The 11,489-nt window shown below is 36.1% G+C and overlaps 1 long non-coding RNA gene across 1 annotated transcript; it reads right to left on the bottom strand.

Annotated features, from left to right (window-relative positions):
- Window positions 1-2,291: 2,291 nt before the first annotated feature.
- Window positions 2,292-5,461, bottom strand: LOC116660974. Its single transcript, XR_004316712.1, has 4 exons — window positions 5,451-5,461; window positions 3,252-3,256; window positions 2,433-2,442; window positions 2,292-2,396 (listed from the first exon to the last, which is right to left on the bottom strand). It is a non-coding gene; the product is annotated as an uncharacterized LOC116660974 (long non-coding RNA).
- Window positions 5,462-11,489: the final 6,028 nt, after the last annotated feature.

An 11,489-nucleotide genomic window follows, 5' to 3' on the forward strand; every position in this document is an offset into this window, starting at 1 on the left:
ATAACATAATAACATAATAACAACACAGTAACAAGAGTGTGTTATTAAGAAAGTTACTACTTTGGGCTTTGGGACCCATTGTAGAACATGTACCTCTGCTTTATCCCAACTGAGGGGCAAAGAAGATAGGAGTTTTAAACACTACCTCCCATCAACTGTAGTTGAAAGATGTTCCTGAGGGATGCAAATTTCCTAGGACTTCAAGCCAGCTACCATGCCCCAGCATAGCAACCTCCCAACTGCCAGAGAAAACCCACAAAGAGATGTACATGCTGTTCTTGGAAGTCAATTGGCATGCACTACAATGCTAAGAACCTAGGGGACATGGCAGAGTTTGCCTAGAATAGGCTTCATAAATATTTCTCAGTACACTACACTATATTTTGATGATTCCAAAGACTGAAGAGGTCTATAATCTTATTTTAATCATGATATTCCTGAATGAAGTGTTAAAACTGTTGGTAGTCCATTGTTAAATATAACAATAAAGAACATAATAGTAATGGACAGCTATAGATTATAGTAACGAGCAGCATTGCTAAACCTATACAAAAGCAGAGTAGCCCTTAAAAATACTTGGGGATTCATGTCCCACCAAAGTCGTCAAAAAAAAAAAAAAAAAAAAACACTTGGGAAAAGGAATTAGCACAGTATTTGAAAGGTTAACCTAAAACATGGTTGTAAAAATGCTTCCAGACATATGTGACTATAATTTGAAAAATAATTTGGCCATGGACCATTTCTTTTCTTGTCCTTTTTACCTCATATGTTGGAATTGACCAAAATTGCTCTCCAAGTGGAAGGAAACACAGGAAAACAAACAAGCATGTGGGTCCTAATGAGATAAAAAAGCTGAAATGGAAGAACATCAGAATAAAGATATTAGTCATCTTGTGGTCTTTTCACATAAATCTGATAGACCTTGGAATTATTGTATTGGAGTTACTCTTAGACATTAACTTTCCACCCTAAAAATAAACTACCGTAAGGGACTGTGTTAATGCCTATGGATGAATGTAACACTTACACTATACAGTAAAATAAAATATTGAATTTATCTTGTAATTTTTAATAAAATATAATATTTTACATATTTATTACTCTTACAATATCTCTAGATATTCAATACTGTTCTTTACTTATAAAGGATTTGGAAACAATGCCACAAAGTAAAAAAAAAACTTTTTGATTATTAAAAAGAATGTGATAGTATTCAGATTTACAGGGGTGTATCTATAGTGAAAGTAGTTACTGTGAACAGCACTTTCAGTTGTCAGTGCTCTCATATTCATTGTCGCTACTAATCCCTCAAAGCATTCCATTTTAAAGGTAGGAAATGAAGTCTAACATTCAGCATCTAATTATGATGTTTCCCACCTTCCCCCCCCCAAAAAAGCCATTGGATTGGACCTACCTCAGTTTCCCCAAATAAATGCAACAATCATGTCTCCTCCATTCGTTGTCTTCTTCAAAGTGGAATAAAGAAGCTGACCCTCTTCCTTTTGAAACGAGTCCTTTCATTGGTGCTCTGAATCAATCCGTCTTTTGCTGTCTTAGGAAACTGACACTACCAATTATTTTTCTTCCTTTCCTCAACCACACAGCTTTTAAATATCTCCATGTCTTTCCCATATTCAAAACCAGTCAAAACAAACACAAACAGAAAACCTTGCCCCTTAGCCCTAAATACCTCTTCATCTATCCTTTCACAGCTAAACTCTTCTAGTAAGTTGTCCATATTCACTGCCTACATTTTCTTCACACCTATTCACTCCTCACTCCCTATTCACTCCCCTTGTTAAATGATTAACCCAACAGATGTTTTTTCAACCTCATTTTACTTAATCTCCTTGTAACTTTTGTACCTGTTGACCACTCCTTCCTTCCCTTCGCTTCCTTCATTGGCACTATTCATTCCCAGTCTTCTCCTAGTCTAGCTGCAACTACTCAACTTCTTTATTGAGTTTATCCTCCTTTACCCACAAATGAAATATTTCAAGGTTAGGACTTTCTTTCTTCTCTATTTTATCATAGCAAAGTATAAGATTACGTCTGGGGAACTTGTAATCAAGGATAGATGTTCAAGTAATTCCAACAGTGATGACTCTTCAGTTGTGAAGACATTAATTATGTGAGACATTGTAAGGACTATTAATGTGCCTGAGTTTTGTAGACAATACATTAGAAGAAATAGAAAAACTCACTGCCATCTTTTTTTTTTTAAACTGTACACCATTCTAGAAACATCAGTAGCTGCGTTTAGAAAACAACCCTTAGATTTACATAAGCTCTATTTTTTTTTTAATTGAAGTACCATCAGTTACAATGTGTCAATTTCTGGTGTACAGCACAATGTCCCAGTCATGTATGTACCTACATATATTCGTTTTGATATTCTTAAGAAAGCGCTAGTTTGTGGGAAGAGTTACTACCTTTCTCATTCTCTTCGTGGGAGTGGTCCTGTATTAGATGCAATCTGACATCTTAGCATTTCACCAAATGACTACTTTTATGATTAAATGCTGCTGCAGTGACAGAATACAGCTGCACTCCTCACCATGTATAAAAGAACAATCTTAGCCTCACTTCATTTTATTGCTGCCTACTCTGGAGACATCCCTCAATAGCTCAAATCCTGGTTATTCTTTATCTTTGCCCTTGAATTCCAAAATGTAAATCAAGTTCATGTGTATTACTTGTCTCATCTATGGCTGCTTTGCAAGCACAGCTTGGATTGCTGTACAGTACAGTTTACAGATATAAATACAACCGAAATCAGTATCAATTATTTTTCTGAGGAAATTAAGAACACTGAACAGGTGAATTGCTGCTGTATTTTTCTATGCCACAATGTATGCAGATATCACTGTTGTCTTTCCTTTGTTTTATTCCATACCAAGTAGGCTTAAAATTTTGGTTATTGCTGTAGAATGCTGGTTCATTTTTACTAAAGTTTCATTACAATATTAGATATTTAGAGAACTTGAGGAATAGTAATATATTAAGACATTTCTTTCTGATTATTGTCTGGTGCTAACCTTGAAAATAAACTGATATATTAATAAATGCATGATCTAAAGAGCTATCTAAACTTTAACAAAATATTACTTATACAAAGAATAATGCACAGAGATGCATACTTTATGCTGTTTGCTTTACTTAGTAATATAATGGACTAGGAAAATATTTAACAAATATTAATATTTATAGTAAGGCTAGAAATAAAAAATTTTAGCATGCCAAATTTCCACAAAGGCTTTTATAATTCTTATTGAGAAAGAATGATGATTAACTTTCACAAATGTAATCACTTAAACTAGACGTGCCTGATCTATTCTACTACCTAAGTTTTGCTGACAGTATTATTTCTTATTATTATGGTTATTTTGTTTGCACATTATCAGTAAAGTATAGAATCAGCTAGAAATGTTAAGTATGATTTTTTCTAAGACTGTACATCTTAAATTTATGAGTCCCATTAATCTCAATGTCAGCAATCCATAACATTCTCGTTTTTCAGTCTGTTTTCTAATTAAATGTTTATTTATATATCCTAAATATTTACCATGCTGCTACATGTTCTTAATAATTAAAGAATTAACTACCCCGAATAATGGTATTCTGAATAATAATATTAGAAATGTTGTTAAATATTCTAATAAAATTCCAGTAAATATTCTAATAAAATTAGAAATTTAACTGCCCTGAATAATGTTATTCAGCACTGAGCTACCTTAATTTGACTATATCATCACTCAACTTTTAGTTACATAGTTTGTTTCAATTTCTTTATTTGTTTGCTTTTCTGTATTAGGGAACATTAAAATGAATATTTTCCAACAAATAACTATTTAGAAGATTTGCAATAATGGTTTAGAAGATTTATTTGAATATGAAGTATATTTTAATCAACTTTACTTAGATATAATATATATAATAAATTGCACATGTTTTAAGTATAAAGACCAATGAGTTTTGACAAATATACACTTGCATATAACCACCAATACAGATGTATAAAATTTTCTTCAGCTTAGAGAGTTTCTTTGAGCTTCTTTGCAGTCAATCCCACCTTCTCCCAACTCCTCATCCCAAAGCCACTTACCAACTTTCTATCACCATATATTAGTCTGACCTGTCCTAGAATGAAATACAAAGTAATCATACAGTATCTATTATGTCTGGCTTTTTTGGTTCAGTATAGTATTTTTAAGATTTATCCATATTGTCATCTGTATCAGTAGTTTGTTCCTCTTTATTGCTGAGTAGTATTCTGTTGTATGAATTTGTTCATTCATTCATATGTTGAAAGACATTTGGGTTGTTTCCAGTTTGGGGAGATTATGAATAAAACTGCTACCAGCATCTTGTACTAGTCTTTTTGTGGACATAGATTTTTCTCTAGGATAAATACTTATTCTGGAATTTCTGGGTCATAGGGTAGGTATATGTTTAATTTTATGAGAAACCACTCAACCATTTTCCAAACTAATTGTACCATTTTACATTCCAGCCAGCAATGTATGACTTTTCCAGTTGCTCCACATTCTTGCTGACACTTACGACTCTTTCTAGTTATTGTAGGACTACAGGACAGTGAGACCACACAACTTCATGTCTTAGGGACCACAGGACTTCTGAGATCAGAAAATAGCAAAAATAAAGCACTTTTAAACTGTGAGACTGAAAGGTACTGCCCTGTGTTTCCATTTCCAGACCCAAGACTTGATTACTAGTAAAATACTCATGTAGTAGAATTAACTGGGAGAGAGCATTTTCTTTGCACTTGAGACAGCCTCAGACTCAAAGCCCTCACATCAGCTCAGAGGTTCAAAACCACTTGGCAGTCTTCTCTTACTCAAAGCAAAGACTGTCCTTGTTCTGGAGCCTTGCTCCTACACCTGTCTTGTTTCCAGCCTCAGCAACTGCACCAGGTAAAAGTGTTCTCCATCTCTTGCTCGCCTGTGAAGAATATGTCTCTCTGGATAGCTTAGTTCTAGATTTATCTGAACTAAACAGGATTTTCACCAAATGGTGATTTTCAACAAATGCATCAATTTTTGGTTTATTGGGTAACTTGTGTGAGTAGGAGTAACTGTCTTTCATGTTCCTTTACTATCCTAACCATAAACAGGACTCTTATCAAAAAAAATCTTTATTTTTTTGCTAATTTGAGTGATTTCCTAAGGATGTATTCCCAGAAGAACATCATTAAGTCAAGAATAATAAATGTTTTTGTAACAATTGCCAAAAAGGATAATATGATGAGGGTTTATTTGTCAAAAGAAATCCTATGTTCCCTTTTCCACAGAGAATATTACTCCATGGATTTGAACAGAACTGTCTGAATTTTATTGCATTTATTTTGTTAAAATATTTATATATTGTTTTCAAACTTATTTGCATGACGTACTCTGCCCTCATCCACCGCTTGTTTTTTCAACACTCACTTATTCCAAGAGCAATCTAATGACTTTCCTCACTTTTACAAACAACATGAAATAAATGAGAGTAACTGCTAATAGGTCTGGGGTTTCTTTTGGGAGTACTTAAAATTTTCTAAAATTGATTGTGGTGACGGTTGCACAATTCTAAATATAATAAAAATCACTGAATTGTGCATTTTAAATAGGTGAATTGTATGGCATGTGAATGTTATCACAGTAAAGCCGTATCTAAAAAACGAAATAAGGGAAGGAAATATGAATGCCAATATTGCTTCTGTGACGTGTGTTTCCAACAACTGAATTCTTACCCAAGTGAAAACCAAAATCAATTTTATGAGGCAAATTCCAGGCAGATTGAATAAAGAAAGAAAAAATTCTGACCTACCACAACATCATTACAATAAATATAACAAGAATGTACTGAATTATTGTTTAATGTCAGGCACTGAGCTAAACATTTTATATGAATTCTCTCATTTAATCTATATGTTGATTCTAAAAAGTTACTATTCATGATTTTTTTGTGATAAACAAACTGATATTTAGATCAAAGAAAGTAACTTGAAAGAGCCAGAGTTCAAATCCCTAGTTTGTCTGATGTAAATGTTTTGAATCTGTTGCTTCTGAATATTAGAGCGTAACATTCAAGAAGATTCCATTACTGTTGATTGTGGCCAAAAAATCTACAAATTCAGATGCCCACACTCAGAGTCACACAAAAGCCAAAAAAGTGTTATGTACACATCAAATTACCCTGCTCTGCTAAAAATCTAGACCCTAGAACCTGAAATCCTAAAACCCTAAATCAAGAAACCCTAAATTCTTTAGAGGTTACCTGGAAGCAGGGGTTCCGAACACGTCTCCCACTCACTGCTGTGCTCATGTTCAACATCAGTTTAAAATCTCATTGGTTATGTGTCCAACTGCAATAATAATAATACATAGGTTCTATGACATTTTATAGTCAATGAAGAGATACAGTAATGGTTAAGACAACTTACAGCCAGCCTTTTAAGAATTATCAAAAGTTTCACAAGAAATCCTTGAAATTTTATTTCATAGGGAAGGACACAATTCCCAGTGAAGTGGACTAAGGTAATTTTCCAAGGTAGTGTGACTCTTTGGAAAGAAAATCAGGGCACTATCTCAGATGTCTTGAGCCAGGCTCCAGGAATCCTTGTACCACATTACATTGATTATTACTGATAAATAAGTGTTAGTTCCCTTTTTTCTCTCCATTCCCTGCTAAATGCCCAACACTGGCCCAATAGCCATTCACCATGCTGCCTTCGTGATGTCTACTATAGTCTGCTCTCTGATTGCAAACTCTGGAAATAAACTTGGCATTATCCCAGACTCTGCTCCTGCCAAGTCCAGTTTCATCAGGGAGTAATAAAGAACAGCAATACACATTTTTACTTTAATGTTCAAAGAACACTTCTGGATCATTGAATTTTGGACAGCATTTCATCTGTGGGATGCAAATTATTCTAATTAGAACAAGTTTACCTTATAAAAAAGAACACCTGCTTTTTCAGGGTAACATCCCTTAAATAGTATTGAATGGAATAAAATTGAATTTTGCTTGCGTTTAATAGTAGTTAGGAAAGGATGAAAAAGAAACAGGGAATTATGTTTGCCACTAGGGAAAGCACTGGATGGTTACAGAATGTTGTGGAAGGAATATTTTAGAATTTTATACTGGGTGCATTTGTACTGTGTACACTCAATAAAGAAAATACAAAAGAAATAATGTCATATAAACCTTGGTAAAGCAATTCCTCAGTGTTGATATTCTGACGATGAACTACTCCTTTTAGAAATACAATTAAATAGTCAAGAACTGAGATTTGCATTATACATACAGTAAATTTCCCAGATAACTAAGGTTTTCAGCTCCAAGATGAATCACTGTGTTTGTTTCATTATTCATAGAGTCTTAATGACTTTTGATGAGCATCCATTATTGAAATAAAATACTAGGACTGTATTTTAGGCTTTGTGTCTCTTCCTCTGTGGCACTGAGGAGTCCAAATTTACCAAACTTTTAGTATTTTTCATACTTCTAGTTGTTGATTTCCATGAGAGATGAAACCGGTAAGTAAACCTGTGGACAATTGTATGCCCAATAAATGAGACTCTGCAATATGTCCCTGTAAAGTGCCTGGCTGCTTGCAGGGACCCTGGGAGACTTTCAGTGATTTTAGGAGAACTTTGAGTTCACATATTTGCTAAAAGTTAGAGCTCCCCATGAATTACCAACAGTTAACTCCATTCTCTTTATGAAGTTGGCAGAAGAGAAAGTTGACAACTGTGCTACTTTGGCTGCCACAACAAAATACCATAGGCGGGGTGGCTTAAATCACAGAAGTTGATTTTCTCACTGCCCTGGAGGCTGGAAGTCCCAGATCAAGGTCAGGCAGGGTCAGGTGCTGGTGGGAACTTTCCTCCTGGCTTGCAGATGACCACCTTCTAGCTGTGTCCTCAAACAGCAGAGAGAGAGAGAACGAGCTTTCTGCTGTCTCTTCTTATAAGGACACGAGTCCTATCATAAAATGGCCCCACTTTTATGACCTCATCACCTTAGTTACTTCTTTAGAGGCCGCATCTCCAAATATAGTCATACTGGGGGCTAGAACTTCAGCATAAGAATTTAGAGGGAGATACAAACATTCAGTCTATAATAGGTGATTAAACTAAACAATCATATTTTTATTTTTCATATTATTTTGTGTATATTTTTATATTATTATTTTATTTAATCAGGTTATTATTATACTAGACAGTGATGTGTGTGGAAATTCTTCTGAGATATTTATTTTAGCATTATTTGAGTATCAATTTGTAGTCACACTCAGAAATGGCGTCTATTTGAGTATCTTAAAAGAAGATATCAAAGTACTATGGCTGGCAGTTAACTTTTAGACTCAAGTCTTTTAGTTTTCATTATATATTTTGTTAATACTAGAGAAATCTATAAACACAGGAGTAACCTTTACTATTATCAAACACATTTGTCTCTCAAGGTCAGAGTAAAAGCGGTGTTAAGCATTTCTGTTGTGAGATTGATATTACTGCTTGAGGAGGTGAATGAAAGAGCAAAATGCACTGGCCAAATTTGTTTTTCAGTACAGTCTCCAGATAGGAATGAGACTTGGTTGCTATGAAGATTTCCCCTGGGTTTTCTTTAAAAGGTTATAATGTTAGTTTTCAATGACTGTCCTTAATACAGTAGTTGTGAAACCAGTCAAGTGTAGTGATCCTTCATCTGGAAGTTTCTCAGACTTCATCTAATGGATCTTTAAGTTGTTTGTACAGATCACGGGTCAATGAATTAAGCTACTGGTTTTGTTCTTGGTGGTGATGTTTAATGGGATGGTGCAAGAAACAGAAAACTCTATGACTTTTCTTCATAGGAAAGTAAATATACATTATGAATATTTTTCACTTGTATGCTATAATGATACCACTAGTCCTTCCTTCCAGCGTGACTATTTACTTGTCTTCAATCAACAGACAGCTGAGTGTACAGTGATTGCTAATCTAGCTGAGCACTTACATCCCCAGTACTTCTCAAACTACAATGTGTAAGTGAACCATTCAGGGATAACGTTGAATTGTCCTTTCTAACTCTCAGGTCCAGTAGGTCTAGGGTGGAGCCCTAAGTTCTCCAACTCTAGAGGTGATAAATGGATGTTTCCAGCCCTCACCACACTTTGAAGAGCAAGGCTCCAAAAGGCCCTAGGCACAGTCATTTCTCTTAAAAACTTACAAAACATAAATTGGTACAATTGTTACGGAAACGACAGGCCAGCCAAGAAACAAGCACCACTCGGAGGGTTGGAGTACTCAGATGTATTACGCCGGCGGGCTCAGAGGGGCTTCTGCTCCAAAGCTCTGAGCACCTCCAAGATGTGCACATGAGGTTTTATAGGGTAAAGTACAAGCTTGGGGTATTCGGCCAATAGGCATGGAACAGCTTTAGCAGCATCATTATCACAAAGGTGGAGGCGGGGAGGCAGCAAACCAACATTCCAAAGCCAGATATATATCTTTGAAAATCCAGCTGGCTAGCAAAAAACATGAACAGCAAACCAACACTAATTAACTTAGATTTACAAGTTAGTCCAGCAGAACTCAGATCAGTATTCTGATACTTAGATTTGTTAGCCCAGCCCAGCCTCTCCTTCACATTCCTAGACTTGTGAGTTATCTTGTTAGACCAGCCTGGCTTTTCCTTCACACAATAACATTACTCTCCTCCTCCCTACAGGTGCTTTGAGGATTGATGAGATTACGTATGTCGAGCAGCTGCTACAAGATAGTTCAAAAATGATAAAACCTGCCAAATGAATAAACAAGAGACATTGTCTATTATACTTAATTTTACGTGGCTTTACTTACCTAAGGCTGTGAGTTTGAAGGGCATGTTATGGTAGCATGGGCATGTTGATATGAGTTTGTTGACCACGGTAAACTCTAGAAACGTGAGACTTTATTTCCGAAGTGGGAGTAAACTCATCAGTGGTGTTCAGTCACAGTGATAACAAAATAAAAGCAATCATTTCTTCTGGCAAAATTAAAGTCTTGGAAACCAGGGTGGACATTTTTGCAGTGATATAGATTTGACTTGACGAGGTCATGCAGGTAATAGTCAAAGTAATGAAAACGTGGAAAGAGAGACCTATGCTTACTGAGTGCCTACTCTCTGCCAGCAACATGCTTTATGTGACAGTTGTTGCATGTCAGAACCATCTGGGAGACTCTCAGATGCATGCACACATGTCCAGGTCTCACTCCCAGGCCTCACTAGAATCTCTGCAGGAGGGTCCAAGCAAATCTTCTTAACAGCTCTTGAAAGCCTTTCCCTCTGTTACGGCAGGTGCACCACCGTTTGCCTGGGAGACTTCCTCTCCCCAGAACACCTAGAGGGAGACCTCCACTCCTCCCCTTCCTCACTGCTACTCCTCCAGCCTGGACACCTTCATGTAACATCCCCCAGGGAAGAGATAAGTGGTTACAGCAGACATCTGTATTCTGCTCCTCTGATAGCCTTCTGTTTTATTCTCAAAATTCTAGATTTAAAGTAAAAGATATTTTTAAATTAACTGTTTTTTGTTTTTACCTCTCTGCTCTACCTAATTCTTCTAAGGCAATGTAGATGCCTCTGCCTCCGAGGGGAATATTCAGGAGGTGCAGAAGAGGAAGAGGTGCACACAGTTCAATACTGCACGGTCCTTCTTCACTACACTAAATGGCCCGAGTCAGGGGACGATTCCAGGTCTGACTGAGTCCCAAGTACATATTATTCCTGCTCTGCCCTGCTGCCAAGTGTTGCAGGCTATCTAGGAAAAAGCAATTAAATTAATAATGACTTTTTTGTTTTTCCTTTTCTAAGGCAGGAAAGAAATAAAAATCATTATTTCATCTCAGCGGACCTGCACCCTGAAATACTAAGGTAAATTACAGTGCAGCAGTCACAGCAGTGTCTTCATCTTAAGCCGGGAGGCTCTCACCACAGGTCTCATTTTCATCACACATCTTCATCCTTGCTTCCTATTTTTGGCCCAACTCAGACTTTAAAAATCGAAGAGCATCCTTTCTTACAGATCTTTCTCTCCCACTTCTGCCTATTCAAAGGGTCTCCTGTGCCTCTTACCTGTCTGGACTGGTCAAATCTCCCTTCTATCAGAGCACAATTTGTAAACTTTTAGCTTCTCAAAATAGAAGAATTGAGTTGACCCAGTTAAAAACCTGTATGTATTAATAATCCCATGACAATTCTGAATCCCTGTTCAAAACTGACATTTCCTCACTATGTATGTTTCCTTCATCTGTGTTCTTTTAAAGTCTTAAATGCATATAGTATTGCATTGCTCTCTGTTCTTTCTCTGGAGCTTCTCTAAAATATGTCTATTATAATTTCCTGGGGACAGTGATTCTCAAGCTGTGCTCACACATTAGAATCTCTTGAGGGCTTTAAAAAATATTGTTGCTTGGGCCCAATTAAATCAGAGTCTTTGGGGTAGGATTAAGGTGTGA

Source organism: Camelus ferus, chromosome 3, assembly GCF_009834535.1.
Source record: "Camelus ferus isolate YT-003-E chromosome 3, BCGSAC_Cfer_1.0, whole genome shotgun sequence".
NCBI lineage: Eukaryota > Metazoa > Chordata > Mammalia > Artiodactyla > Camelidae > Camelus > Camelus ferus.